Below are 24,518 nucleotides of genomic sequence, written 5' to 3' on the forward strand. Positions count from 1 at the left end.
AGAGGGAAATGCATAGCACTACAGGCATACCTCAAAAAAACAAGTAAAGTCAGCAATAAACTATTTAATCATACAACTTAAAGAAATAGAAAGAGAACAACAAGAAAAGCCCAGAGTAAGTAAAAGAAAGGAAATAATAAAGATTAGAGCAAATACTAATTATACAGAAACAAACAAACAAACAAAAAATACAAAAACTCAATGAAACCAAGAACTGTTTTTTTTGAAAGGATAAACAAAATTGATAAACCATTAGCAAGACTCACAAAGAAAAAAAGACAGAGGACACAAATACATAAAATCAGAAACGAAAGTGGAGAAGTAACCACTGACAACACAGAAATACATAGGATTGTAAGAAAATACTATGAACAACTATATGCTAACAAGCTGGACAATGTGGATGAAATAGACAAATTCCTAGAAAAATATAATCTCCCAAAACTGAATCAGGAGGAATTGGAAAATTTGAATAGGCCAATAACAACTGACGAAATAGAAGCAGTAAAAAAAAAAAAAAAAACCTACCACGAAACAAAAGCTCAGTTTGGACAGCTTCAGAGGGGAGTATTACCAAACATTCAAAGAAGAACTAACACCTATACTCCTCCACTCCTCCAACTATTTAAGAAAATACAAGAGAAAGGGACACCCCCAAATTTTTATGATGTCAGCATGATCCTCATTTCAAAACCAGATAAAGACACTACAAAGGAAGAGAATTACAGGCCAATATCCCTGATGAACATAGATGCTAAAATTTTCAACAAAATATTGGCAAATTGCATCCAGCAATATATTGAAAAGATCATACACCATGATCAAGTGGGATTTATTCCAGGGATGCAAGGCTGGTATAATATTCCCAAATCAATAAATATGATACGTAACGTAAACAAATTGAAAGACAAAAATCACATGAACATATTAATAGATGCAAAGAAAGCATTCAACAAAATCCAATACTCGTTTTGATAAAAACTCTCAGTGAAGTGGGAATAGAGAGAGCATATCTGAATATGATTCAGGCCATATATGACAAACCCACAGCCAACATCATACTCAATGGGCAAAAACTGAATCCATTTCCCCTAAGAACAGGAATAAGACAAGAATGCTCACTTTCACCACTCCTGTTCGACACAGTACTGGAAGTGCTAACCATAGTGATCAGACAAGAAGAAGAAATAAAAGGCATCCATATTGTCAAAGAAGAAGTAAAACTGTCATTATTTGATGATGGCATGATATTCTACATAGAAAACCCTAAAGGCTCCTTCAAAAAACTATTATACTTAATAAATTGGCAATAGAGTAGGATACAAAATTAACACCCAGAAATCTATGGCTTTTTTATACACCAATAATGAAATCTTGAAAAATTTCTCACAGAAAGGGAAACTAAAAAAACAACCCCATTTACCATTGCATCAACAAAAAATTAAGATACCTAGGAATAAACTTAACTAAGGAGGTAAAAGACCTGTAGTCGGAAAACTACAGGACATTGGATAAAGAGATAGAGGAAGACATAAACAAAAAGAATAATATAATGCATTCATGGATTGGTAGAAACAACATCATTAAAATGTCCATCCTACCCAAAGAAATCTATAGATTCAATATGATCCCCAATTAAAATACTAGCCGAAACCGGTTTGGCTCAGTGGATAGAGCATGGCCTGCAGACTGAAGGGTCCCAGGTTCGATTCCCGTCAAGGGCATGTACCTTGGTTGCGGGCAAATTTCCGGTGGGAGATGTGCAGGAGACAGCTGATTGATGTCTCTCTCATCGATGTTTCTAACTCTCTATCCCTCTCCCTTCCTCTCTGTAAAAAAAACAATAAAATATATTTAAAAAAAATACTAACAGCATACTTCACAAACCTAGAATAAAATCTCCATAAATTTATATGGAATAAAAAAAAGATCCAGAAGGGCTGCAGCAATCCTGAGAAAGAAGAACAAAGTTGGAGGAATCACAATACCAGATATTAAGCTATATTACAAAGCCACTGTTCTCAAAACTGCCTAGTACTGGCCCAACAATAGACATATAGATCAATGGAATAGAACGCAGAAATCAACCCAAGCCACTATTATTAATTAATATTTGACAAAGGAGGCAAGAGCATACAACGGACTCAAGAAAGTCTCTTCAATAAATGGTGTGGGAAAATTGGACAGATGTATGCAACAAAAAAATGAAACTAGACCACCAACTTACACCATAGACAAAAATAATCTCAAAATGGATAAAGGACTTAAAAGTAAGACGAGAAACCATAAAAATCTTAGAATAAGCCATAGGCAGCAAAGTAGCAGACATATGTCTTAGAGATATCTTTACCCACAAAGCTCCTAGGGCAATGGAAACTAAGGAGAAAATAAACAAATGAGACTACATCAAAATTAAAAGCTTCTGCACTGCAAAAGAAACCATCAATGAAACAATAAGAAGGCCACTGCATGTGAGAATGTATTTGCCATTGTTATCTCCATAGGCTATTCTTTTAACTCCTTGCAGGAATCACAGCCCTCTGGGATTGTCAATTGAGTTTTGTTTTCAGATTTCTAGAATTCACTACTAGGTTGCTGCTTTCAGAATATACACCAGAGGGAGTTATTGCAATACCTGCCTGTAAGGGCAAGAGCCATTTAGGACTCCCAATTGGGTTTTCTTTTCAAAATATGAGTGGAATCTCACATCTCATTTTTTATTCCATGTCAGCAGCATTTAGTATGGCTTATTACTCCTTTCTTTTCTTTCCTTTTTTTTTTCAGAATTAGCAGAATATAATCAATTCAACGAATGGAATGAAAAGAGGAATAATAGTATCAGCTAATAATCATTAACGCTTCCTAAGTACACTTTCTTTCTTGATGGGCTTTTAAAAACTTGGCTCCAATAATATATCACTCTTTTGTTATTTCCCCTTTATCATTTCATTTCTTGTTCCTTATGGGTTTGCTTTATTGATTTCATTTGTTATTTTGGTGCCGGTACTAAATGTACAGTCCTCTTCTCTATTTCCCTCAGTGATCTTGTCCATTCTCATGAATTTTAATTGCAGTTTACATCAATGACTAATTGATGTAATCCTTGTTTTTTAATTCCAGATTCTTGATATATCCACAGTCCCACACAGTACTTTCATGTCCTGCTCAAATCCTTTTGGCCTATACCTCTCAGTTCATGGGGCTCAACTTCCAACTGCCAGTATCTGCAACTCTTTGCTAAAGGACTTTCTCTGAATACTGTGCCCATATACACAGAGTGTCAGAAGCACCAGAAAGTCAACACAACTTATGGTCACCTCTCAGGCATTGACTTATGAGGGTTGGTATGTGATTATGTCAGCTCCCTGCATTTAGAGTAGATAAATCTGACCTTTATGTTGCACACTACCTTCAGAGTCTCACTAAGGAGTGAACTCCACTTAACCACAGTGGTAACTAACCTGCTAGAAAACACACTGTTCATTTACTCCCTTCATTTTCCTAACTCTAAAGGCACAAACCTTTGATATTGCCTTTCATTTAGAAGACCTTGGAAAAAAGCATTTTCTTAATTTACTTAAGAGTCACAAGAGGTCTCACTAACAATTTTGACTCCTAGACTTGTCCAGTTTAGCTTCCGATCCAGTATGGCTAAGAGAACCAGGGAATTTTATCAAATATCTGCTCCCTCCTCTGCCTCTCTTATTTTCTCTGGATGCAAGAGGTATTTAGCAGTCAGTTAGATCTGATCACTAATTGTTTTTTCTGGTTACAATAAGCCAACATCTGGATAGGTGGCATTTGTCTAAATCAAATAGGACAGTCTCATGCCACCTCAATTCTGTCATTGCACAAATTCTTTCACGAATTCCCAGTATTTCTAGATATTGATACAGAAATCAAATAAAAGAGAGTATTCTAATAAACTCACTTCTATTCTCATACACTGCCTTGCTGTCTGACTCACAGTAAGGTATTTTCCATTACTTTAAGAACACTCTTTAATAGAAAACAACATTTTATTTGTTTAAGTATGGCATTACACTACTTGTAATAGTTTAATGTGGTGGATAAAACCCCCACAAAGATTTTTTATGCACTCACTTTTATAACTCAGCACCAATTAGCTATAAACAGCTTTAAAATATCATCACTAGTTTAAATTTACAGAATTGTTCTTATGATTATGATGGCCTGCATCAAGTTAAAAGTCTGCACAGCAAAAGAAACAACTAACAAAATGAAATGAAAAAAACAACCTACAAAATAGGAGCAAATTTTGTAAACTAAGTATCTCTTAAGAGGTTAATATGTGAAATATATACAGAACAAATGCAACTCAATAATCATAATAAAGGAAATTAAAAATTGACTCCGCCAGTTTGGCTCAGTGGTTGAGTATCGACCTATGAACCAGGAGGTCATGGTTCAATTCCAGTCAGGACAAATGTCCGGGTTGCAGGCTCGAGAACCAGTGTGGGGTGTGCAGGAGGCAGCCAATCAATATTTGTCTCACATCATTGATGTTTCTATCTCTTCCTTTCTCTCCCCTCTTCTCTGAAATCAATAGAAATATATTTTTAAAAAATTGGCAGGGGAGTAGTGCCTGTGCTGCTCAGTGGTTGAATGTGGACCCTGAACCAAGAGGTCAAGGTTTGATTCCAGGTTAGGACAAATGACCAGTTTGTGGGTTTGATCCCCAATAGGGGGCAAGCAGGAGGCAGGGAAATAGATGACTCTCATCATTGATGTTTCTGTCTCTCTCCCTTTCCACGAAATTAATAGAAAATATTGGCAGGGGATTTCTGCAAACATTTTTGCTGAAGAAGACATACAAACGGCCAACAAGTACATGAGAATGTAAGGGGAAATCTTCAGGGAAAACCCAATCAGATTCACAATGAGTTATCACCACACACCTGTTAGAATGGCTATCATCAAGAAGACTACCAAGTGTTGATGAGGATGTGAAGAAAAGGAAATCCTTGTACAGCATGGGTGGGATTATAAGTTGGTATAGCCAAGATGGAGAACAGAATGGAAATTTTTAAAAATAGAGCTGCCATCTAATACGGAAAAAATACCACTTCTTAGTATATATTCAAAGGAAGTGAAAATAGAATATGGAAAAGATATCTACACCCCATGACCTTTGCGGCATTTTTCATAATAGCCAAGACACAAAAATAACTTATGTCCTTCAACACATGAATGGATAAAGATGATTTTATATACACAATCATATGTTATTCAACCATGAGAAAGAAGGAAATTCTTCCATTTGTGAAAACATACATGGTTCTTGAAAGCATCATGTCAAGTGAGAGACATCAGACAGACAACAATAAATACTGTATAATAATATAACATACATGGAATCTTAGAAAGCTTAATTCGTAGACACAGAGAGTAGAATGGTGATTATGAGAGTCTTGGGATTTGGGAAAAAAGGATATGTTGATCACAGGGTACAAACTTGGAGTTAAAAGATGAATAATTTCTGCAGATCTGTAGAGCACTATGATTACAGTCAACAATACTTCAAAGTTGCTAAGAGACAAGATCTTAAATGTTCTCACCACAAAAAATTAATGATTATGTGATGTGGTAGGGGTTTAGCAAGTGCTATGGTGTTAATCTTATTGTAGTATGTAAATGTATACAATTAACATGTTGTACAACTTAAAACCACACAATGTTTATGTAAATTGTATTTCACTAAAAATAATCCCCTCCAAAGGCTAAGTTGTTAAGGAAATGTAAATTAAAACCACAATGAGATACTACTCTATACCTAACCAAGTGGCTAACATCATAAAGACTAATCACACACACCAAATATTGGTGAGGGTGTGGAGCAACTGGTACTCTCAGGCTCCACTGGTGGGAATGTAAAGCAGGACAATATTTTGGCAAAGAATTTGGCAGACTCTTTAAAAGTCAAAAACCTTGTACCCTTATGAACTCCCCTGTCTTCCAAACCTTCCGCTGCTAGGCATTCACCCAAGTGAAATGTATGCATGTGCTTAAGAATGACATGTGTATGAATATTTGTGGCAGCTCTATTTTGTATATCTGCAAACTGGAAATAATGTAAATGTTCAAGGACAGGCAAATGAATAACAAATTATGGCCTATTCATACAATGGATATTAGTCAGCAATAAAAAGTAAGGAAGGACTCATAGACACAACAACAGGGATGTTTGTCAAAATAATTTTGCTGAATTCCAGAGAAACCAGGGTACATATGGCACCGTCCATCTATGAAAAATTCTAGAAAAAGCAAACTAATCTAAAGTGATAACAGATCATCAGATGCCTGGGGAGAGGGGAAGGGAGGAACAGGCGGAAACTTGGGGGGGGGGGAATGAATATGTTCACTATCTTGATTGTGAAGATCATTTCAGGGGTGCATACAAATGTTAAATCTACCAGACCGCACAGTTTAGTATGTGAAGTTTCTTGTATATGAATTATACCTCAGCAAAGCTGCTGGGGAAAAATTATAAATTTCAGTTATTATTTTTGCTAGTATATATTGACCTTATATTCTGTGATTATGATTCATTCCTCATTCATTTTAGTAATTGCCTTTTAAAATATACACTTCTTAGGCTATTCTGCAGAAAACATTTGCTAATAGATACAATGTTATTTCTCTTTTACTTCTCTTTTTACATCTTACACTCCCCTGCCCTTCTGTTTTTTCTTTTTCTGTTCTTTACCACACTGTCTCAGACCTCCTCTTATTATGGGAAAGCAATCAAAACCACAGCATAAATTATGCAGTCTGCTCTGATGCCCTTCATCACACTGTTTACTTACATTTTAGTCATCAAAGTTGTTTTGTTTTTTTTTAATCACGAATACCTGTCTATTGAGCTGGTCATATGATTTTTTCTTTCAATCTGTTAATGTAGTGAATTATATTTCTTAGTTTTCAAATGCTGAATCAGCCTTGAATTCTGGAAAATCCTACTTTATACAAGTCTTTTAAAAAATATTGCTGTATTCATTTCTCTGATATTTGGTCAATGAATGGTACAGCCCTTTTATATAACAGATTTTCATGAACTATTTGAAAAATCCTTCTGTCTTTATTCTATGCTAATCTGGTACAGGCACTTGAAGGCATTTGTATATAACAAATTTTTTAACAATTGCAAGCAGCAATTTTATTTTAATTCCCTTTTTTGTCTTTCTTTCTTTTCTTTTGTTTTTACAAATTAGCTAACTTATAATCAGATAATATATGCAATTGATTAAGATCCCTCACATACTAAGCCACAGAGCTAAGGCCTGAAGCACAGTTGTCTGGCTCTATTAGTAGATTCTTTTGTTGTTATTATTAATCTTCACTGAATAATATTTCTTCCATAGATTTTTTGAGAGAGTAGGAGTGGTTTGAAGATAAAGAGAGAAACATAGATGTGAGAGGGACACATGGATTTGTTGCCTTTCCCAGATGCCCTGCTAGGGGCTCAAATCTGCAACGCAGGTGTGTGAGCTGGATGCAGGTTCAACCTAAACACTTGAGTGCATGGGCTGATGCTTAACCACTGAGAAAAACCGGACAAGCTTGGCTCTGGAATCTTACTAGTAAGACTAACTGTCATTATCATTTTAGAGTTTACTTTCCTTCTTTTGAGACTGGATCTCAGAAATCTGAAACAAGCTGAATTTCCAAAATAAGTGCAATTTAAGTGTGTGAATAAAACTAGCCACAGCCTGGTTTGTGTATACTTCAACTAACTATGAAAGCTCTGGTGTAGGGAAACAGGAAGAATGATATAATAGTGACCCTGAGATTGTTCTGTGGTTCTAGATGTCACCCTCCAATATAGCTGCATGTTATTACCATCTTAGAAACTTTTAAAAAATACTGGTTACTAGGATCTCATCTAAAAAATTGAATTGCAACCTTGGGGAAGGAACATGTGCACAGGTATTTTACAACATTCTCCATGTGCTTCTCATAGCTATCTATGTTTTAAAACTAGGGAGTTTCCAGACATATTTGCAAATTGTACTTTCTGACATTCTTATCCTGCCTTATCTCCTGATCCTACACAGCTCCCTTGCTTAGAAAGACTTCATGTTTTGTCTGTTAAGATCTATAGACATATTTATCATTTTTTCCCCTTCCCATTCATTATGCCCAACAGATAAAATTGTCCTCTAAACTTTCTGCTGTAGGAATAGATTTGAGGACCTCTGTGTGTGGCCATTTCCCAGTCACTGCCAGGGCTTATGATCCCTCTGTGTCTTATCTCTCCTGACATTTGCTTTCCTACATGGCAGTATTTAAAATACACTGCTCAACATAGAGGAGCTGGCTGAGGCTGCACAAGTAAACAAGACATCCACAGTCTGCCTTTGTATTGTGTCTTCTTGAGGTGGGTAACATGGGCATACATTGTTGTGTTTTCCTTTGTACAGTATTGCTGTCATAACTGTTCCAGCTCTGCTCCTTCTAATATTAATTGTTCCTGGTTCTCTGAAGGATTAAATGAGCATTCAAAAGGGCATGTATTCTTACATCCTACAGATCTCTTGAGCTTTATTCCATATGTATTGTTTAACATGTTTACTTTTAATTGATTTGGGTGCAGGAGGAAAAAAGGGAACAGTTTTCCCTAATGAAAAGAAAGGGGGTTTAGCATGACTCAGTGGTTGGAGTGTTAGTTCCCTGCCCTTACCCTGAATCTCTAGCCTTCCATTCCTGGACAAGGGCAAGTACCTTGGTTGCAGGTTCTATGGTGGCCCTGGTCTGGGCAACTACAGGAGGCAACCAATAAATGTCCCTCTTGCATAAATGTTCATTCTATCTCTCTATCGCTTTCCCTCTCTCACTCCTTACCTCCTTCCCTTTCTCCCTTTCACTCTCACTGAAAATATATGGAAAAAATATCCTTGGGTGAAAATGAAAAAAAAAGAAAAAGAAAATAGTAAAGAAGTTTAACACCTCAGGAGTATAGTCTCTTCTTTCTCAAGGTGGAGGATCCAGGACGTGGCCTCTCCGGTTGTGTTCATTGAACTATTTATGGGACTTTGTCATAAACATTCTGGTTTCTTTACAACTTTCTAAGGAGTTCAAATAGCTAACTTCTCTTTGAATATCAATGTCAGCTTTATTATCATCATGTTGGCATTTCCATTTTCTCCTGGTGAGTACATTTCCAATTCTGGATAGAGTATTTCTCAAATCCTAGAAAATGCAGGCAAGATTTGGTATCATCTAGGAACAAAATTGGTCATTCCATTTGGTTTAGAATCCCTGAATTGACAACCCAATGGACAACAGTGCACATGAACCTCTGAGTACATTGATGGATTTTTTAAAAACCAAATTGCAAAATGTTAAGAAACTGTATAGTGGATTTGAATGGCCACTGGATACTGGGGCAGGGAAATTCATCCTGTTTCCCACCCCTAAAGCGGAAGTACTTGAAGAATCCTTATCTTAGGAGTTAGAGGTCATGTTTTCCAATGGAAATGGCTAGAATAATCTCTTTAGGGTCTGGGATTTTTAGTTATCAGTCCCTACATCAAATCCTTACCTTAGGTAAACCCTATTTGATATCTCTTGGGGCAATTCATCTGCTTTGAAATTGAGAGTTGTTTATTGTGAGGCAACTGCTTAAACATTGGAAACAACATTGGAATAATCAGTCTCTATTAATTCCCTTTATATTGGAATGATGTTAGCAAGTTATTATCTTTCTTGCTCTTCAGTTTCTTCATCTGAAACTCTCAGTAACAAAATGATACCTTCAAATGAAGGTGTTGTTGGTTTTAAATAATACAATGTTTTTTGAGACCAAGTTAGATCTTCTGTACAAATTAGCACTGTTTATAGATTTGGCAATTTGACTTTCCTATCAACAGTCAAAGCCCAGAAGGCTCACTCATGCCATGTTGTGTCCTCATGAAAAGAACTGCATCCATGTCTTCTCACAACAGATGTGGAAATATCATTGGAGATACCAAGTAATTGAATGTATTTTATTTGTGCAGGAGCTAAATTGGCCAAAATCTCTGATTTTATGATGCAGGCAAATCACCTCTCACTTATTAGGAAATGGAAAACATTTCAGTTTTATAAATTATTATAAAATGAATTGTTATATAAGAAAATTCTTGCAATAATAATGGTGCTACAAAGTGAAATCCTAAATTATTACCCTCTCCAGAGAAAATGCAGAAATTCCAACAAACCAGGAGCATACATATTTATGCAAATATTACTCCTTTTAATGATCTGTAATCTAGTGTATGTAAGTACAGAAAATAATTCAATCTTTTATACTACATATAAAAAAGCATATACATGTTTCCAACTTTTGTAATTATAGATTATGCATTAGAAAATAAATAACCTTGTGCATATGTATTTTATTAAGAATTATTTTCAAACAGGGATTTTTGGTTCACAGCAAAATTGAGAGAAAGTACAGAGATATCCTATATCCCTAAGTCTCCTGCCCGTACACATGCATAGTTTCAACCATTATCAACATGGACAACAGAATGGAACATTTGTAAGAATGATGCAAACACATTAACACTTAATATTCACACAAAGTGTGTAGTTTATGTTACAGTTTACTCTTGGTGTTGTATACTCTATGAGTTTGAACAAATATATAATGACATACATTAATCACTATGGTATTGCGTATTTTTACTGCCCTAAAATTCCTTTGTGCTCCACCTATTCATCAATCCACCTCCCTACACCTGACAACCACTGACCTTTTTACTGTCTCCATAGTTTTTGCTTTTCCAGAATATCATATAGTTGGAATTATATAGTATGAAGCCTTTTCAGATTGCCTTCATTCATTTAGTAACATACATTAAAGTTATTGTCCTCTTTCTTGCTTTGATCCTCCTTTCTTTCCAACTCAGTAGCTTGAAAAGCTTTCACATCTCATCCCTATTTTAGGGTTTTAAATCACTGTTTATTACTTTATCCCTACCCCATACTTCTGAGAATATCATAATATCATCCCAAACCTCCTACTGAGGGAAGACCAACTGGGAAATATTTGAGTGGCATCTCTCACAAGCTGTGTTACATAAAATACCTCTGCCTTATGTTATCATGAGCCATTTATTTTTAACCCCATCAAGCTCCTCAATGGCAAGCCAGTAGAGGAGACTCCTCAGCTGGGTGAAGGGGGTTGACAAAGAAAGTGGAACAAAATAGGCACAGTCTCCAGAGCTGTAGGCCTCTGGCTCCACTGCCTCCAGTTTCAGGGAGGTTGGGTGGGGAATCTATGGGCTGGCCATGGTGTGCAGCATTGCTGTGAGGCCTGCTCCAGGTCAGTCCTTCTGAAATGTTTCTATATTCTGAGGAAAAACTGAGATTCCCATGCCCATTTTTCCTTAAATGTTGTCAGGCTTCTGTGGGCGGAGCCAAGGTTTGGGACTGAACTGCTCCTTCTTAAGTGTGCTCAGAAGGTGTCCTGCTGTTTCTCTCAAGTCTCTATGAGGCCTTCTGTTCCCTTGTATGTCTCCTTGATCCTGTGGGTTTGGGCAAGAAAAAAGGGAAAAGTCCAACATATTAAGGTATATAGGGGAGTAGCAGGTTCCTTTGCCTGTAAGAAACTTTCACTTATAAATAGGAAATTTGTCTCTGTGTCATGTGTTGTAAACATTCCTTTTGGGTTTCTTCTACAGATTTGATAAAATGTCCTTTTTCTCATCATTGCTCAAAATTATTTTCATCACTGCCTCGGTATTTCCCCTTTATTCTGGTGAGTACATTTTCAATTCTGGATGAAGCAATTCACACATCTTAGAAAATGCAGGAGATCACATCTATTGTCTAGAAATGTAGCAGCTTCTTTCATTGGGTTTGTAATACTTAAACTGGCAAAATGAAAGCAGGCATGTTACAAACCGCCTTTTAAAATTATATCTTTGGGTTATTTCTTCTCATTTCCACCTTAGAGACATGGAGGCAGAGAGCTGGGTTAGAATGAGCAGGAGAACTTAGTTTTTTGTTCATTTATGACTAAAGATATTTACTTAATTATTATTTTGGAGGTCAGATTCCATGTTTGCTAAATGCTGATTATAGGGCATAATGATGTCTCCTAGATCGGATAATCTTTGGGAATCTGATTTGTTGTTTGCCAGTTCTGAAGCCACTATAGTCACAATGTTGTATAAGGTGAGAATTCATTCAAAATTTATCTTCCTTTAGTGCAAGAAGAATGGTGAATTTGAGTAAAGGAGCTGTGACGTGTTTAATTGGATCCTTATCTTAGAACTGAGTACTATTTCATGAAGCAATAATTTCTTCATGTTAGGTGACCTTATGCAAGGCATATGAAGTGGCATTAAACAAGGCATTGTCTTCTCCGAACAGGATGTCTCATTTATTAAAAAATTAATAAAAAGGAGTACTGTATCTTCACAGGAGAGTTTGATGATTACTGCAAAACACTTCAAATTATTTTCACAGATGAGAATAATTTGGAATAATATTTCCAGATTTGGATGTATTTTGTGAAATACTATTTTGATATTATCACAAAAGGCTCACCTCAGAACTTGGGGTCCTGAGTAGGCAACTTGTATACAATTTTGCTACAAAAAAGTATAGGTTCTTCCACCAGAGACTCTGATTTCTTTCCCTTCTTCTTATTTTTACATTTTCTTTTGTGTGTTTGTTGCAGAAACCTTTATTGCGTCACTAAAACGCAGTCCCGGGGAGGTAAGTTAATACGTATTAATTTGGAAATTAAAAAAGCTTTTAATATTTTTAAGATATTTTTTATTTATTTCAGAGAGAAAGGGAGAGGGTGAGAGATACAGAAACATCAATAATGAGAGAGAATCATCGATAGGCTGCATCTTGCATGCCCCACACTAGGGATGCACCCTACAACCTGGGCCTGTGCCCTTACTAGGATTTGAACCGTGATCTCTTGGTTCATAGATCAATAATCAATCACTGAGCGACACTAGCGGGGCAGCTTTGAATTATTTTATATTGTGAGTTTTAACAGCATATTTCACCAGACAGCCCTGCCAGTGTTGTTCTGTGGTTAAACGTTGACCCATAAAATAAGAGGCCCCTGGTTCAATTCCTGGTCAGGCCACAATCCTAGGTTGTGGGCTTAATATCCGGTAAGGGGTCTGCAGAATGCAACTTTTTGATGTCTCTCTTATCATTGGTGTTTCTATCTCTCTAGTCCCTCTCACTTGTTCTTTTATAAAAAAAAAAAAAAATCACCAAAAAAATGTGCAACAGAATGATCCTTCAAAAATTTTTATTTAAACTGTGCCATTATTATGCTAAGTTTAATAAATAATATCTAGCAAGCCATATAAGAATATTTGGTATTTTGGACAAGATAAAATATCCCATTATTACAAAGATTACATTATTAGGTATCCTTGTTATGTGCAAGCACCTGATAAAAGTTTCAGTCTATTTAAAGTAGAATTATTTCTCTAGAAAAACAAGAAGATAGCAAAAATTATCCACTGAAAGGTGGATAAAAAATAATAATTTTCATATATTAATAGAGGAGAATATTATAGAGAGGAGAAACACTTAAATAGAGATTACAAGGACATTTCAAAAGGCAGTAATGTAAGAATACACACCATATTGTTTATTTAAGTAAAATTATGAATAGTGCCATTACTAACCAAATTTTACATATGTATATATGCAAATACTAACATATATGAATATATACATATGTGGTGATAATCTGAATGTATCTGATTCTCTAGTAGTTAAATCATTGAAAAAGATAGGGAAATAATTAAAATTCCTTTTTACTATATTTGTGATATGAAAAAATGGGGGAAATCCGATGCAGGTATGAGTAGAAGTGAGATGAAAGTGGTTACATTATAAAAATACATTCAACCATTTGTCTGCTTTTAAGAATGATATTGGGTTTGTAAAAATATATCAATAAAATTTTATGACTAAGTAGAGTGTGTATTTCCAAACCACAATATAGAATATTTTCATTCCATTTGGATGCATGGAATCTTATACTAAGGTTAAAGACATTTTTTTAAAAGAGTAAATTATCTGACAAATTTTATTTTGTTCTTTATGTTTGATAGCCCGACTGTAATATTTATAAAGATCGATTACATATGTGCACCAAAGAATATGATCCAGTCTGCGCAACGAATAAGAAAACTTACTCCAATGAATGCGTTTTCTGCAGTGAAATGTTGTAAGAATATAAGGCTAAATATTGGCTCTTCCAAAATAATGAGGAAACCATCACAAAATGATAGGAAAACCCATGTTTTTGAAAGCCTATGCACAGTACTAGTATATATGGGAAAAAATTGTACTATCTCAGTAAATGCCACAGGATCACACTGGTACCTTTCCCGGGAGTTCTCATTTGCAAAAGCAGATTTGTATTTGACCTCTCAATATATCTGCTGGATATTCTGGAAATATACAAATCAATTAATTTAACCACTAGGACTTATGAATGAGTCTATGCCCAATATATTGACTTCTGAAGTCCATCTGATAACTGATCATCTTTGTGATGTAGCAACCAAGCTACAGGGACCATAACTGAGCAACAAACACTACTTGACTACAGCAATTTGAAATCCATCACAATGGGCCTATTCCTGCTAGGACAGGACTCCTCTGAGGCTAACCTAGTCTCTGAACTCCATGACAGACTGCGACCCTTCCTTAGACAGCAGGGCGTTCCAGCACACTTCCTCCCAGCCTCCTTTCCTATGTGCTTCACTCCAAAGGAGTCTGCAGTCTAAAGGTTCAGCCAGCCTCCCTACTTTCCTCTTCATTGTCTCTCAAAATTATTTCCTCTTAGTCGATCCCCAAAGTGGCTTCTACTTCCATAGAACCATCAAAACAATCTTCATTCCTCTCATCTCTCCAGTCTGGGTGGTTTCCTCGACTGAACCAGGACTGACCATGTAGGAAGAGCCAAGTAGCCCCAGTTGAGGGAAGGATGTGTGAAGGTTCTGGGGAGCATGTGGGTCCCAGTTGGTTGTGGAGGTGGAGCACAGCTTCTCCACATCATGCTGCTCATTTACAAGCACTTAGTGAAAATTATCCAGGTAATTTTAAATGCTGTTTCTAATGTCTCTTTCTTTTTCTTTACAGAGAAAGTCAGAGATCTTTTGGATTTGAGCATTATGGGGAATGCAAATGACTGAGCTACACACTCTTGTGGCTTTTATGGCAATCCTATTTTCCAGTGAATTCTACAGCCAATCAGAGTCTTTTCAATAAGGGTGTAAAATTCCTAGGTGACCGGACAAAGCCTTGTATGCTATACAAGATGGAATATAGAGTGTTGAAAATTGTCTCTCAACTCTAAGAACTTTTGATTGATTTTCATTCTCTGTTCAATCATTAAATAGCAGTTGAAAAACTACCTTAATCGTGTGTTTGATAATATAAAACCGAATGCAATTTACAATCATAAATATTTCAATCAATACAATGTTAAACAATATTATCTTTATTAAAAATACCACCTTTTGTTGATTAATGGATTAAAGCACATGATTACTTTGGTAACTAAAAGTAACTATTTTCAAAGGTAAAAAAAATAACACATTACCTGGGTGTTCATTAAAATTACAGACACTTAGGATCCTCTTTATCAGAGAGAGTCAAAGCCTCTAGAAGAGGGATCTAGGACTTGAATTCTAACAAGTACCCAGGGTTAATCTTACAATTACGAATATTAGGCAATACGGATTTGTACTACAAAACATAGGCCTTATCTATAATTGAATGAACTGCAAAATCTAATCAAAGATATTGTTTGATTTCTGAGAATTGAGAGGAAAATTATGTTATTTTCTTTGTCGCTCACAAATCAGTCAAGACAAAGGTTGTTAGTGTACCTAATATAATCTAGATCCAAGGCCCTTATTAGATACTAGAGGCCCAGTGCACGGATTCATGCACCAGTGGGGTCCCTAGCCTGGGCTCCCTGTGTCCTCTTGCAATCCAGGACCCCTCGGGGGAAGTTGGCAGTCAGACATCACCCGAGTAATGTAATAGTGCGCAAAGCAGCAGGCAGCCAATGAGGAACCTGAGCCCAGGCCAGGCACCATGCCCCTTCTTCTCATCCTAGCTCTGCTGCACCTGGTTCCCTCACTCTCAGTAGTGCTGCTGTGGAGGCAGGAGAGGCTCTCCCCACCGCAGCTGCACTTGCCAGCCATTAACCAGTCCTCTGGTGTCTGCCAGTCAGCTGAGTGGCACTTCCACTGTGGGAGCACACTGACCACCAGGGGGCAGCTCCAGCATTGAGCCTCTGCACCCTGGTAATCAGTGTGCTTCATAGGGACCAGTCAACTGGTTGTTCAGCTGTTTGGTCATTCTGTTACTTAGGCTTTTATATATATAGATATGGCTTGCAATTGTTTTCCCTGATTTTCAGGTTGTCTTTTTTACTTTATTGATGTGCCCTTTGCTGCAATTTTTACAAATTTAATGAATTCCAAATTATCTATATTTTTCCTTTGTTGCATCTACCTTTGTTGTTTAGTAAAAGAAATTGCTGTGTAAACCAAACTGAAAAAGATCTGCACCAAGGCTTTCTTCTAAGAGTTTCATAACATTAGTACTGGCATTTAGAACTTTGATAGGTTTTGAGTTAATTTTTGCATGTGGTGCGAATTATGGCTACAAAGTTATATATTTTGCAGGTGGCTATCCAGTTGTCATACCATCATTTGTTGAGAAGACTATTTTTTAGCTATTTCATTTTCTTAGAACTCTTGTCAAGAATCAATTGATACATTACGACAGTGTATATTGATGAGAGAATAGACAAATGATGTGTGGAACAGAAGGAAGTATCTAGAAATAGATTCATATAAATACAGCAAACTGATCTTTGAGGAAAGAGGAAAGGCAATACATTGGAGCAAGGATAGTTTTCTCAACAAATGGTGTACAAATGGAATAACTGTACATCTGCATGCAAAACACCTGAACACAGACTTTATACCCTTCACAAAAATGAACGCAAAGAAGATTGCAGACCAAAATGTAAAGTGCAGAACTATAAAACTCCTAAAAGCGAATATGGAAGAAAACCTGGCTGACCTTGGGTCTTAATGGCTTTTTAGATACAAAACTAAAGGCTTAGTCCACAAAAGAAATAATTGATAAACTGGAATTCATTAACATTTAAACTTCTTTTTTGTGACAGACAAAATCAAGGGAATAAGAACAAAATGCATGGAATGGGAGTAATGTTTCAAAGAAACCAAATCTCATTAAGCACTGTAATTGAATATGTACAAAGAACTCTTAAAACTCAAATATAAGAAAACAAGTAACCTGATTTTAAAAAATGGGCCGAAGACCTTAACAGACAATTCATCAAATAGTATTGATGGCAAATGAGCATATGCAAAGATGACCTACATTATATGTCATCAGACAAACTGACATTTAAAAAATGAGATGCTACTACAACACTAATGCACTGGGTAAATCCTGGAACACTGACAACACCAAATTCTGAGAAGGATGTAGAGCAATAAGAATTCATACGTTGCTGTTGGGAATCTGACCTTATGTTGCACTCTACCTTCAGAGTCTTACTAAGGAATGTACTCTATTTACCCATAATGCTAACTAACCAGCTAGAAAACATACTGTTCATTTATTCCCTGCATTTTCCTGCCTCATGTCCCCAATATCATCGTACTGATGTGTCCTGAATTTTTTTCCCAAATAAATGAATTTATTCACAAATCTTTACCACAGAATCTACTGGGGAAACCCTGTAAGAGATAAATATTTGAGATATTTCAAGATATTGAGATAATATTGAGATATCTCAAAATTAACATGTAAGGAACAAAGTTTTTTATTCTCCCAGACCCAGCTAGCAGGGTGGAGGAAGGGGATAAAGACGTACACACGTCTCCATTTCAGAAGTTCCTTAGAAGGTGGACACATTATTTTAGATAAAGGAAACTCAGCCCTTGAGAATCACAAAAGGCCCTCACTCCCTCACAGGAGATGCCCTTTGTAGCATGCATGTGAGTGATGGATTGAGCACAGCTTTTGGAAAATGGCTTGTGATATTTATCCAAACTCTAAAATCTTTTTTTCTTTAAAGTAAATGACATGGAACCTGTTGGTGATGACAAGAATAATTTCTGTGTCTGAGCCAAGTCTGCAGGCACCTATAAACATATCCCATAACAATTCTTATTCCTAACCACAATTGGCAGATAATTGGTCCTATCCAAAATGTCATGGAGACATTTGGTTCACACCAAAAAGTCTTTGAAATTGGATCCTGTCAAAAACATAAACACTTGCCCTGACCAGTGTGGCTCGGTTGGATGAGTATTATTCCATGTACCTAAAGGTCTCTGGTTTGATTCCTAGACAGGGCACATACCCAGGTTACAGGTTACAGGTTGATGTCTCTCTCTCTCTCTCTCTCTCTCTCTCTCTCTCTCTCTCTCTCTCTCTCTTTCTCTCCCTCTCTGAATCCCTTCTTCTCTCTCTAAAAATCAATACAAACACATAAAAAAAACAACATACAATCTAAGAAGTTATCCTTTCATTTAAATAGCCCATAATGTTTATTTATACTCTGGTTTACAGGAGTAAGACATAAAAATGCTATCAGGTTGTATTATTCAATGATTGTCTTGTGGCTGTACTGCCAATAACAACCCTTCTTACCTTGGTCGCAGGGCTGGCAATGACACATCGGGTAGGTATATAGGTCAGGGCTCAGATCCTGCAGAAGAATAGGAATTATATTAACATAAATAAATGGAACAAATGTCCCCATGGATGTTAGGGCAGAACAAAATATGAAGGACTCTTTGGTATGGACCTAATGTCTCATTGGAAATTTTGGACAGAACTAACTGTCCTGCAAAACCAGTAACCACGTCTGTCAAAGCTGAACACTCTGAATATTTAAGGAGACATCTCAAGATAAGGAAAAATGGAAAATTTGGCAAATATACCCCAAGGTCCCCATATAACATTAATTTGTGCTTATTTAATTTGTTCCGAGATTTACCAATCTTCCTAAAGCAAGTAATCTAGAATGTTTCATAAAAGGTCGATAGTACTGAAAAATGCAACCACTTTACCCTGGCCATAATTCAGGAATGGGAATCATCTAACTCTGAAGGCACAAGCATCTAATCGTACCTTTCATTTAGAAGACCCTGGAAACCAGCGTTTCCTTATTTACGTAGGAATATTAGAGGTCTCACTAACAATTCTGACTCCTAGATTTCCCCAGTTTAACTTCTGATTCAAGGGGGGCTAAGAAGAGGACCAGGGAATTTTGCTAAATATCTATTCTTTCCCTGCCTCTATTTTATTTTCTCTGGATGCATGGGGCATTTAACAGACAGTAAGATCTGATTACTAATTTTTTCTCTAGTACCAATAAGCTGACATCTTAGATAGGCGGCATTTGTCTAAATCAAGTAGGCTATTCTGGTCACATCTTTGTTCTCTCAAAGCACAAATTCATCCACCAATTCCCAGGATTTCTAGATATTGAAACTGAAATAAACTAAAATGAGGTATTCTAATAAACTCATTACTATCCTCATAGATGGCCTTGCTGTCCAAATTAACAGTAAGATTTTTTAAATTGCTTGAACAATTTGGCAGACTCTTTAATAATAAGAAACTTTTAAACCTTATGAACTACTCTGTGTTCCAGTCCTTCCACTGCTAGGCATTCACCCAAGTGAAATGTATGCATATGCTTAAGAAAGACATGTATATGAATATTTGTGGCAACTTTATTTTGGATATTTTCAAATTGGAAAGAATGTAAATGTACTGATACACACAACAACATAGATGTTTCCCAAAATAATTTTGCTGAATGAAAGGCAAACTAGGACACATATGGCATTATTGTATCTATGTAAAATTCTAGAAAAGGCAACTAATCCAAAGTGATAACAGATCATCAGCTGCCTGGGGAGAGAGGAAGGGATGGACAGGAGGAAACTTTGGGTGTGATGGATATATTCACTATCCTGAATGTAAAGATCATTTCAGGGGCGTATACATATGTCAAATTTATCAGACTGCACAGTTTAGTATGTGAAGTTTATTGTATGTGAATTATACCTTAGCAAAGCTGTTGGGAAATATTGTAAATTTAAGTTTTTGATAATTTGCTAGTATATATTGACCTTGTATCCTTTAACTATAAAGCATTTCTTTTTAATTTTTGTAATTGCCACCCCCCCCTTTTTTTTGGGTCCCTTACCAGAGGGGACACAGAGAGAGAAACATCACTGTGAGAGAGCCACATTGATTGGTTGCCTCTTGCTTGGGCCCCTATACAGGCCAGAGATGGACTCTGCAAATGAGGTACATGCCCTTGACCAGAATCATACCTGGGACCCTTCAGTCCTCAGTCCTAAGCTCTATCCACTGAGTCAATAGTCTAGAGCTGTAATTGCCTTTTAAAATATACATTTCTTACGCTATTATGTAGTGACTATTTGCTAATAGAGACAATTTTACTTTTATTTGTCAATCTTAAACTCTCTTACCCTTCTGCTTTTTTCTTTTCCTTTCTTTTTTTTGTCTGTTATTTTTATTAACTACAAATGTAATATATACATACATTTTTCTTGTAAAAAGTTAGAATGCAAAATGAAAGAACAACCCTCCAAAACCCAACCCCAAACCTTCCTTCTATTCCTCTTCTTAAAGGAAGTGTTCAGAAGTGGGTGTTGCCCTAGCAACAGGATCCATTGGTTGGAGCATCACCTAATATACAGAAAGGTTGCTGGTTAGATCTCTGGTCCAGGCATATACAGGAGGCAAGCTATTTATACTTCTCACATTGATGTTTCTCTCATTCTCTTTCGCTCACTTCCTCTCTAAAACCAATAAACACCCTTGGATGAGGATTTTAAAAAGTGGGTGTTTATCCTGACAGACCGTTTTCTTTTTTTTCTTTTTTTTTATTGCTTAAAGTATTACAAAGGGTATTACATATGTGTCCTTTTTTCCCCCCGCCGTTGACAATCCCCTGGCCTCCCCTACCCCCCAGTGTCTTATGTGCATTGGTTATGCTCATATGCATGCATACAAGTCCTTTGGTTGATCTCTTGCCCCCCACTCTGCTCCCCCCCAACCCTCCCTAGCCTTCCCGCTACAGTTCCACAATCTGTTTGAGGCAGCTCTGCCTCTATATCTACTATTGTTCAAAAGTTTATAATGGTCTCTATTATCCATGAATGAGTGAGATCATGTGGTATTTTTCCTTCATTGACCTGCTTATTTCACTTAGCATAATGCTCTCCAGCTCCATCCATGCCGTTGCAAATGGTAAGAGTTCCTTCTTTTTTACAGCAGCATAGTATTCCATCGTGTAGATGTACCACAGTTTTCTAATCCATTCATCTACTTATGGGCACTTAGGCTGTTTCCAGATCTTAGCTATGGTGAATTGTGCTGCTATGAACATAGGGGTGCATATATCCTTTCTGATTGGTGTTTCTGTTTTCTTGGGATATATTCCTAGAAGTGGGATCACAGGGTCAAATGGGAGTTCCATTTTTTGTTTTTTGAGGAAACTCTATACTGTCTTCCATAGTGGCTGCACCAGTCTGCATTCCCACCAGCAGTGCACGAATGTTCCTTTTTCTCCACATCCTCTCCAGCACTTGTCATTTGTGGATTGGTTGATGATAGCCAGTCTGACAGGTGTGAGATGGTACCTCATTGTTGTTTTGATTTGCATCTCTCGGATGATTAGTGACTTTGAGCATGTTTTCATATGTCTCTTGGCTTTCTGAATGTTCTCTTTTGAAAGGTGTCTATTTAGGTCCTTTGCCCATTTTTTGATTGGATTATTTATCTTCCTTTTGTTAAGTTGTATGAGTTCCCTATAAATGTTGGAGATTAAACCTTTATCAGTGATAACATTGGCAAATATGTTCTCCCATGTAGTGGGCTTTCTTGTTGTTTTGTTGATGGTTTCTTTTGCTGTGCAGAAGCTTTTTATTTTGATGTAGTCCCATTTGTTCATTTTCTCTTTAGTTTCCAATGCCCTAGGATCTATATCCGTGAAGAACTTGCTTCGGCATATGTCTGAGATTTTGTTGCCTTTGGATTCTTCTAGTATTTTTATGCTTTCCCATCGTATATTTAAGTCTTTTATCCATTTTGTTTATTTTTGTGTATGGTGTAAGTTGGTGGTCTAGTTTCATTTTCTTGCATGTATCTGTCCAATTTTCCCAGCACCATTTATTGAAGAGACTATCTTGACTCCATTGTAGGTTCTTGCCTCCCTTGTCAAATATTAATTGAGCGTATTGGTTCGGGCCAATTTCTGGGCTCTCTATTCTATTCCATTGATCTATATGTCTGTTCTTGTGCCAGTACCAGGCAGTTTTGAGAACAGTGGCTTTGTAGTACAGCTTGATATCTGTTATTGAGATCCCACCTACTTTGTTCTTTCTCAGGATTGCTGCAGCTATTCGGGGTCTTTTTTTATTCCAGATGAATTTTTGGAGAGTTCGTTCTAGGTCTGTGAAATATGCTGTTGGTATTTTAATGGGAAGTGCGTTGAATTTATAGATTGCTTTGGGTAGTATGGACATTTTAATGATGTTGATTCTACCAATCCAAGAACATGGTATATTCTTCCATCTCTTTATGTCTTCCTCTATCTCTTTTTTCAACATCTTGTAGTTTTCTGAGTGGAGGTCTTTTACCTCTTTAGTTAAGTTTATTCCTAGGTAGCTTAATTTTTTTGGTGCGATGGTAAATGGGATTGTTTTCTTAGTCTCTCTTTCTGCAAATTCACTATTGGTGTATAGAAATGCCATCAATTTCTTGGCGTTAATTTTGTATCCTGCTACATTGCCGAATTCTTTTATTAAGTCTAAAAGTTTTTTGATGGAGTCTTTAGGGTTTTCTATGTATAATATCATGTCATCTGCAAATAAGGACAGTTTTACTTCTTCTTTTCCAATTTGGATGCCTTTTATTTCTTCTTCTTGTCTAATTGCAATGGCTAATAATTCCAATACTATATCGAACAGGAGTGGTGAGAGTGGGAATCCCTGTCTTTTTCCTGTTCTTAGGGGAAATGGTGTTAGTTTTTGTCCATTGAGTATGATGTTGGCTGTGGGTTTGTCATATATGGCTTTAATTATGTTGAGGTATGATCCTTCTATTCCCACCTTGCTGAGAGCTTTTATCAAAAAATGGGAGTTGAATTTTGTCAAATGCTTTTCCTGCATCAATTGATATGACTAAGTGGTTTTTTTCTTTCAATTTGTTTATGTGATGTATCATGTTTATTGATTTTCAGATATTGTACCCATCCTTGCATCCCTGGGATAAATCCTACTTGGTCATGGTGTACGATCTTTCTAATGTAGTGCTGGATCCGATTTGCTAAGATTTTGTTGAGGATTTTGGCATCTATGTTCATGAGGGATATTGGCCTGTAATTCTCTTTCATTGTGTTGTCTTTACCTGGTTTTGGTATCAGGGTGATGCTGGCTTCATAGAATGAACTTGGAAGTGTTCCTTCCTCTTGGATTTTTTGTAGTAGTCTAAGGAAGATAGGTTTTAGTTCTTCCTTGAATGTTTGGTAAAACTACCCTGTGAAGCCGTCTGGTCCTGGGCTTTGTTTGCTGGAAGCTTTTTAATGACTGCGTCAATTTCTTCCATAGTTATTGGCCTATTGCGATTTTTAGATTCTTCCTGACTGAGTTTTGGAATGTTGTATTTTTCTAGGAATTTGTCCATTTCCTCCAGGTTGTCTAGTTTGTTGGAGTAGAGCTGTCCATAATATTTTTTAACAATCATTTGTATTTCTGTGGGGTCTGCTGTTATTTCGCCTCTATTGTTTCTAATTTTGTTTATTTGGGTCCTCTCTCTTTGCTTCTTGGTGAGCCTGGCTAGAGGTTTGTCAATCTTGTTTATTCTTTCAAAGAACCAGCTCTTGGTTTCAATGATTTTATGTATTCTTTTTTTGGTCTCTATGTCATTTATTTCTGCTCTAATCTTTATTATCTCCTTCCTTCTTCTCACTCTGGAGTTTTCTTGTTGCTCTCTTTCTAATTCTTTGAGTTGTAGAGTTAGATGATTTACTACCATTTTTTCTTGTTTTTTGAGATAGGCCTGTAGAGCTATAAACTTCCCTCTCAGGACTGCTTTCATTGTGTCCCAGAGGTTTTGGGTTGTTGTGTTTTCATTGTCATTAGTTTCCAGGATGTTTTTAATTTCTTCTTCGATCTCATTGGTAACCCAATCAATATTTAATAACATTCTATTCAGCTTCCAAGTGTTTGAGTATTTTGGGTTGTTTTTATTGTAGTTTATTTCTAATATTATGCCATCGTGGTCTGAGCAGATGCTTTTTATGAGTTCAATCTTCTTGAATTTGGGGAGACTTTGCTTGTGACCCAATATGTGGTCTATTTTTGAATCTGTCCCATGAGCACTTGAGTAGAATGTATATTCCGCGGCTTTGGGGT

Source organism: Myotis lucifugus, unplaced genomic scaffold (assembly GCF_000147115.1).
Source record: "Myotis lucifugus unplaced genomic scaffold, Myoluc2.0 scaffold_202, whole genome shotgun sequence".
NCBI lineage: Eukaryota > Metazoa > Chordata > Mammalia > Chiroptera > Vespertilionidae > Myotis > Myotis lucifugus.